Source organism: Nelusetta ayraudi, unplaced genomic scaffold (assembly GCF_046127955.1).
Source record: "Nelusetta ayraudi isolate G7.1 ecotype Tasmania unplaced genomic scaffold, CSIRO-AGI_Nayr_v1 ptg000246l, whole genome shotgun sequence".
In the NCBI taxonomy this organism is placed as follows: domain Eukaryota; kingdom Metazoa; phylum Chordata; class Actinopteri; order Tetraodontiformes; family Monacanthidae; genus Nelusetta; species Nelusetta ayraudi.
In genome coordinates this window covers 3,574-12,212 of record NW_027466295.1, presented here as the reverse complement: position 1 = coordinate 12,212, position 8,639 = coordinate 3,574, and positions in this window count along the sequence as shown.

Below are 8,639 nucleotides of genomic sequence, written 5' to 3'. Positions count from 1 at the left end.
AAAAAAGTCAAATGTTCATGTTTGTGTTTGCTTTCTTTCCTCTAGTTTGTCTGCACAGCACCGCAGCTCAAACCCGAGGCGTTACACAACGTCAACGCTTCTGACAACAAGCCGAGACCGGTCCAGATGCAGCCTGCTCGTTCCACTTATTTAAACGGATACACTGACATCTGGTGGCAGAAGTTGAGAATGCATTTTTTCATTAAAATATATTAAATTCATGAAAAAGGTGTGTGTGTGTGTGTGTTTGTGTGCACAAGATACACACATTTTTAAGTAAAGCTATTAAACATGGACCATTTTTGATTGTCAATAAAGTTACAGTGTATAAAACATACATCCATGTTACTCCTACTAATAACAAAATGATTCCATTTCTATTCCGTTCCCACTCTTCAGCTCACTTCTCTTTTCTGTCCCTTCATGGTCAAATTACGGCCTTATACCATTTTAATTGTTACTTTATTCTCTCCATAAACAGTGCACACGATATAAGGAAATAACAAAACATGCATCTATTATTCATATTTCCTTTCTTTCTTTGACCTCTTCATGCCGAGTGATCTACTGCTGTGGTGAAGGGTCAGTACCTCGCTAATCATCATGAGGCTCTCCATCCATGGCCTCGATATGCTCACATCCACAGGGACGGATGACTTATTCTGTGTACTCCAGAGAGCAAAACTGTGGACGTTGCTGCCCTCTAGTGGCCGACACGTGTGCAAGCGCCTTGTCCGCTGCGGGCCCCTTGGAGCCAGTCTCCTCCACTCAGCCGTGTCCGCGGCACAGATATGGGATTATCTCTAACTCTCTTTGACATCTCTTTGTTTCCGCTCTCATGTGCACTGCACAGTAATCCAGTAAGACTCTTTAATAGAGAAAGCTGAAGGACTTTTTTCCCCCTGCTATTTTTTTTTTTTTTTTTTTTTTTTTTTTTTTGCCAAGACATCTCTGACAGATGGATAGCTTGCAAACAGGATTTTGTGGTATATCTTCTAAAGCAATTTCCCCTTTCCCTTTAGCCAGACAGTAGAGTTAATTTTTCATAGCCGGGGGCTGCTCTCGCTGCTCTCGCTGCTCTCGCTGCTTCACAGAGTGAATTTAACATCCATTTGCCAACAATATTCAGGGTCCTGTCACTTTGGAGCAGGGGCTTTATTTCATGCACTGATACATGCTGCCATCTCCTGCAGCTGACACGCCGCCGCTGATCTGTGGCAGCGCCGCAGAATGCAGAATGCAGAATGCCTGCCGATTAAACGTGCACGGGCTCTGCCTCTCCAAATAGAAAATGCTGAGACGTGAGAAGTTGAGCCGCAGTTACAGTAATTGAAAGCCTTTGTGCATATGAATGCAATTTTTGCAGGTGAAAGTGGCAAACAGAGACGGAGATGATAATGTTTGATTTGCATGTAAATTGTTTGTTTTTTTTCACCCTCCTCCAGCAGCACCAGCAGACTGACCTCCACAGAGGCTGCAGCGCCACCACCAGGTTGCCACCGTACCTCAACAACTCACGTCATTAATTATTGCGAGGAGCGTCTGGTGGCCTCCCGCTGCAGCGGCACACGGGGCCGGTCCAGCCCTGTCAAAGCTCTCCAGCTGGCTCCGGACCTCCAGGCCCAGCTTGCATTGACCCGAGTCCAGCGGAGCCCCGGACGTCGCAGCCAATCCCCCCATCCCCCGCCTCCCTCTCCGACGGACCATCAAACCAAAGCGCCTGGGTGTCTGTCGAGCGCCGAGGTCGTGAGCGACACCGGCCCGGCGGAGGAAGACGCTCGGTGCGGCTGACAGGCGCCTGCCTGCCTGAGCGCGGCGGTTATCAGGGTGGCGTCGTTAACACTGACACTGAGTGCTTTGAAATCAGCCAATCGACATTGTTTGTTTTATGCGCTGGGCCGCAGTAATCAAGCAATGGTTGCTGAGTAAATGAATGCAGCCACGGCCCTGTCAATAAATCTCTTTCAAGATAACTTCATTTGGCTAAGCAGTGTGTTAGCGAGCGCCGTGACACATATTATATCACCGGGTTTGAAACATTCCGATGATGAATTATTGAACATAAATCCATTATCTCCGACATATTTTATTTATGAATGCACCAAGACACTGGAGGACTTTAACACTGCGGGGTAATTATTGTTCTGCATTGTGTCCCCACTCCTCTCTCAGATGCAATTGCCGGAGCAAAGTGCCATGAATCAAAGAGTCGCCACTTTTGATTGACGTCTTCCCTCCTCCCTCTTTTTTTTTTTTTTTTTTGTTGCGTGTGTGCGCACGCTGGAGGCCCACAGCGACATTATCTGAAGTGCTTTGCTTCTTGCTTTTCTCCCCACATTCTGTTTCTCTTTTAGCCCGCCTTGTAAACACTGATGCAATAATGCATTCCATTATACACAGGATAGGAGACGAGTGTCTCCCGTGGCTCGTCTCCATCTCAATAATAGGTCAACAGCTGTATTTAAAAAATTCATCACATTCTTGGCAGTTGCTAAAGGTTAGCCGCGGCGCCGCTGCGCAAATATTGGAGCTTCAGATCGGCGGCGAATCTCAGCGGGGCTGCGGGAGAGCTGACTTTGATGAGTACAGCATGTAAATGATTTGTGTGTCTTTATAGGACACGGGGCTGGCTGGCTGGCTGGCTGGCTGGCTGGCTGGCTGGCTGGGCCTGCGGCGGCGCCACTCAGTGGCAGAGGCTCGCGGCGGCAGATGGAGGAGGGCTGTCGTCTCTGCCGAGGCTAAAAGTCTCTTTAGGAGGAAGCTTGGTCCCGTGTTCACCTCCTGCTGCTCCTTCCTGTGCTGGGCTCTGGTGTGTCTGTTCCTGTGTCTGCCGTTGCGTCGACGAGGCGGATGATATCTGGGCCGGACGGGGGGGGGGGGGGGGGTGGGGGGGGCTCGCCATCAAAGGAGAGGTGCGTGACGCCGCAGCATCGTCTTCAGGCCCTCGGCAGTCAGCGAGGCCCGCTGGGTTACAGCGCCACCATCCTGATGTCAGTGGCATCGTCACATCACTCAATTATTGATGTCTTTCTCACTTCAGGAACAAATGAGCCTCCCGGATCCGTCGAGGCAGGAGGACGTGCGGATGAAATATGGATGTCTGCCTGGAATTGCTTTTAGTCACGGTGAAATATTCAGAGTTGTGTTGTTTCTTCCAACCCAGCTGTCTGAATTGGCCATCAGAATAAAATACTTACATACATTGAAAGAATTGGTACCTGGATTTTATTTGATTTCTTTCTTTTGGGGGTGGGGGGGGTTGTGTGAAAGTGAAAACTGTGGATGATGCAAGCCAATGAAACGGCTGTTACTCTGATGCTCCTGACATGTGAGAGCTGCTGTGCTGTTCACAGGAGGCCTACTGATCCCAACTCAGAGCTTATTGCAGAAAGTCGCTAAACAAAACTGTACAGTTCATCTTTCTTTCTATATTCTCTCATCTTCAAATGTTGAACCTGATCTGTGTCATTTTTTCTGCTTTCATGTCAGTTTTGGTATCAGCAGTGCAAACCCATGGAGTCACAATCTTTTAAAATCTCTTTGAAAACATTTTGGAGCCCTTTTTCTTTTTGTTAGAATGCACTGAGAATGGTTGAATAGAAGCACAGCGCCAATAGAAAGCCGGTCTGAATCAGCCCGCAGTGGCACTTTGTTGTTTTTCTTTTTTAATCTCTGACTGAAGTAAAGTAAAGTGTTTGTTTGTTTGCATTGTGACTTTGTTCACTATCAATCAGTGAACTTTAGCCCAACATTGAACTGCGTCACACGGTTGAGATTTGACTCACTGGCTTCAGGCTGCAGCTGCAGCTGTGGACCAGCGCTGCAGGACCCCTCAGGGTTGGAGCGCCTGTAGAAAAAGAGCAAAAGGGAAGAATCTTTAATCTCATTTAGATGGCACAAATTTGACTTGATGCTTTTGTTTTGGCGGTTCTACTTTGTGTAAAACAGCAGATTTCAACAGCTGGATTTAATCTTGTTTTTTTTCTCTCTCTCTCTCTCTCTCTCTCTCTCTCTCTCTCTGGGATTGGAAGTGGCTCAAACAAATCCCTGCAGCCGACCGACCGGACCGCTTCCTGCAAGATAACACTTAAGTCCTTAAAGCTCGTAAAGGTCACTCATTATTATGCTTTGGCCCGCTGTGGTAAATTCTTCTTGTCAATAACAAGCTCAATGTCACCTCTGGAGGTGAGCGAGCCTGATTCAATAAAGTTCCTCTTTTTTTCTGCTTTTGTTTGGCGCTCCACCCCAAAGCACCCAGTAAGCCGCAGGGGATTGAGTTACGGTGGCGTTTTCACTTTGTTCCCCCCCCCCCCGACTTTACTTCACTCCAGAATATTCTGTGTCAACATCAGCGTCGTCTGACCTGGGAACTGTGTGGAGAGACGAAGCACCGAGCAGACAAACGCCACCTTCCTTCTTCTCAAATCTGCTGACTCACTCTTTGTTTCTCTCCCAAGGGAAGCAACGCAGGGCATTGTGGGTAAACGCAAGCTTGACCAACGCCCTGCATTAACCAATGGAGCGGCGAGGATCCTTGTTCACTGTTTGTTGTGTCTTTTCCTTCAGCCACTGCTGCTGCAGTGACACCACAGGCAGGGAGGGGAATTCCTGTCTTCAGACTCCTGGTGCAACTCCACCCAAACCCAGGGCCCAATCTCACCACACCGCTGAGGGCCACAACCACCTTCAGTGGTTCTGATGACGCAGAGTCTGGGCTCGCGTCAGGGGTTATGAACATTGCTGGATATTATGGCCTGCATGGATGTATGAGCCACTGTTGGTCCAGTGGAAGCCGTGCCTCCTCTTATTGCTGCTGGCTGTGATCTGAGTCTCGTCGGCTCGTGTCAGAGGCCCATTGCCCCCCCCCCCCACCACCCATGGGTCCTCAGCACCGGATGGCCCAACGCACCGTGTTGGCAGGATATTGGAAAGAGCTGGTGTCAGGAAGCCGAGGCCCAGCGGCCTTCAGGGAGCAGTAAGGTACCCAGGTGACCGTATCGCTTTCCCGACTTCCCTCCCTGCGTGCAGCCCATCCTGCAATCCTGCAATCCTGCTGCCTGACGGGCTTCAATCCTATCACGCAAGCGGCTGAACGCTGGAATCTCACCTTTCTCTGTCATTTGCATATGTAATGCACGGCACATGCTAGCGTATCTATTTTAGTGCGGTCGGTGAAGGGAGCACAAATGAATGAGTGTTGTTGCTATTACTATGCATGGCAGACAGATGGATTAAATTAAACTCACATAATATTCCCCTGAAATGGTTTTAATAACAGCAGAGATCTTGGTAGGAATATTTGGCCTATAAAGTAATTAACTTTGTCTCTTTGCTAAGTACACCAATGCATCACGGCATTATCTCCACCATAGATGAATCATATTTAATATTACGCAAGACAAATGTATTCATACCTCATATTTTTATGATTTTTTTTCCTCCTGTTGGACCATCTGTGTGTGTCACATCTTACCAAGATTAATCTGCTGATCCTATCCAGATAGAGGGCAGGTGTGTGTGTGTGTGTGTGGGGGGGGGGAGGGGGTTGTTTCATTTCCCACCAGTGCCCCCCCCCCCTCCTCCCACCACAGCACGTAACGGCAAATATGAGTTGATAGTAGAATAATCCAACACAATCTATTTCAGATATTTGTAACATATCGGGGGGGAGGGGGTGGGGGGGGCTGCTGTGATTTCCACAACTGGAACCTATTAGGAGTGCATTATCATTTCCCAAGTGTGTGTGTGTGTGTGTGTGTGTGTGTGTGTGTGAGAGAGAGAGAGGTGCGTGTGCATTAAGGCTATGCAAAAGGGGGGGCAGGAAAAGCTGCCATATCGGCTTGTAAATACGGTTGACATGTGAAACAGTGCTGCGTGTCCTTGGATCACAGCCGTAAATCATGTGAGCAGAGGGACCCCGAGACCAAGGTCAAAGGTCGCCCTCAGGCATGGTCACCGATGACCCGGATTCCATCCATCCTCTGCTGCCAAGGAAGACCTGACCCTTCTCTTCCTGTAGGTGGCGCTGAACTCTGCTCTCGCTAGCTGGAGGCTGGAGGCCAGCTGTGCTGATTTACTAAGACAACAACTCACCAAGCACGCTGTTCTACATGCTGCCCCCCCCCGTGGTCTTTCCGGAGGCGTTAGCGCAGGACGTGGCGGATGATTGCAAACTGGTGTTAATGATCCGCCGCTCAGACAGAATCTCTCTGGCTTTATCTGCCGGCGATGCCACGCCTGATCAAAGCCCATGCAAATGCTCTATTGATTTGTGCAGCACTCAGGCTCTCGCGCTGGTATTGCCCTCCTTCTTGCCGTTAGCCAAAGCTTCAATCAACGTCTGCGGCTCGAGACGTGCGATCATTTGAAAGGAAGCGGAGCGGCGCGCTGATCTTTATTTCATTGTTGTCGTCGACGCTCCAATATATCTTACTTGATGCTTTTTCTGCGGGTACACTTTCTATCCAGCCGCTAAGTCCTGTGTGTTTTCTCTTTGTATTATTTTGCACGCATTTAATTATCGTACAGACATGGAACTTGTCAACTGAAGATCAGGAGATTAAAGAGGATCCAGAGTCCAAACAGATGGTTTGCGCTAATGCTAATCCTGTCAACCTTTCACACAAGCAGCTGTGACTGATACAGGGTGACATATTGTAAAGGTTATATTCCCTCTGATGCTGATGTCACCTAGCGGCTAAACGGCCCTGCGTCCTGGCTAGCGGCAGGCGTGCGCCGCCACCCTCCCTGCACACACAGCAAACAAACACGATGACACCGCGGAGGGAGAGTAGAGTCCACTTGATTGCTGTGTGACCGAGGAGCATGCTGGGGATGCCACTAGAATGTGTGTGTTATTACTCGTGAAGAATGTGGCCGGACTGCGGTGAAAGCAATTGAACGTCTCATTGTTGGGATGTGAGCCGCCGCACTCAACTCTCTGCCACAACGAAAGGTGGTGATTGAGGCAGCCGGAGGGGATGGACCAGGTGTCGTGTGCTAGTGTCCCAGGTCGGCCTCTGGGCGGCTGCTATTTGCAAAGTCATTCATCCAAGGCATTATCCCACTGATGACGCGTCTCGAGCGTTATGACCAGGGAAGTTCCCTCACACGCTGCTTTAAAAGGCATGACACTGACACTGCTGCTGCTGCTCTGCAGTGTTTGATAAGCGACGCCTTTCAAAAGTGCTGCACAATATCAGAAAAAAACATTTTTTTTTTTGTATTGCTCGTCATTTGGTATTTAGCGTTTATTTTACACAGCGACCCATCTGTCCACTGTCACCGCTTATGATGCATTCAGGGTCAGCAGGACATTACTGGTTTTATCAATGTCCACTCGGGGGCAGCAGAAACAAGCTATCGGTCAACTCACATGTTTTCAGTCCATCTTAGTTTGGGACGTTGCACCTGATTGGACGTTGAGGACAGCGTCTCTTTGCACCAGTGGAGGGCCGTCCAGATCCATCCAGGCCTTCAGGATGTTTCTTCTGGATGTTTAACAGTGAAGGCATCGAGCTCAACGCAACGCGTGCATGTTCAGCCCGCTCACCTTTGCTGCAGCGTTGACCCGTGTTTGACCTTTGCATGTACACACGCACGCCAAAGCTGCTATCTGCTGACGCTCAAATACTCCACAAACTACCTTGTGAATGGTTCGGCCGAAGATTTATGATATTTTCCCTCTCGCAGAACAATTTCCCCCGCCTTGCTGAGATCAGAAGCAGAGCGGAGGGTTGCATGCTGGAGGCTCTGCCAGCAGAACATTCTTCTTATTGCTCCCATATGACTGCAGTGCCGCAGCCTTTCCTGCGACGCCGCCTCCTTCAAATCAAACCCAAGTCGTAGGTGCGCTGGCGTGCCGACGCCACCCTTCGCTTTCCTAACCTGGGGCGGGGCCTCGCTGGGCCACACGCAGCAGGGGGCGCTGCCGAGGTGTCGGCTGGTTAGGGTTAGGGCCCTCGCCTTCCTTCCTGCGCTCGCTCTCTGAGGCCGGTGGAATCTCACAAAGTCAACACGTGAGATCCAACATGAGGGAAGTGGCCCTGCTGTGGCCCTGCTGCTTTCCTCCGCACGGACGTGTGTGGACCTCTGCTGCCGGAGATTCTGACTTCACTCTAAATGGCGGCGACGGGTCGCCGGCCAAACCGGCCGTCTCTTTGAAATGAACCAAGGGAGCCGGCTCCTGATTGGCCGGGAGACGTTTCTGGTGGGTTTTTTGGGAGCGGAACCGGAAAAGAGTTTGACGCTCCGCATCCACAGCAGGAGGGGATTTAGAAGTTTGCTTGAGAGGAGTTTCTGTGCAATAGAGAAATGTCAGAAAATAATATTAGAAACAGGATAAAACAAATACTATGTACCTTAATATAACACACACACACACACATGTGAAGTGAAGATTTGTAATGTTTTTTATGTTGTTGTGATGTTGTGTTGATGTTTCTTTCTACATGTGTGTGTTGTGGTGGCTGTGTTGCTGTTTTATATTTGTGTTTACAGCACTGTGTTCCATGTTGAGTGGAAATACACATTTAATGTTGTTGATATCCTGAACATGAGGCATTCATTAACTGCTGAATGAGTTACATGACATCACATCAATCTTCTCAGTGGACCGAGTGGACCGAAGTGCTCGGCTG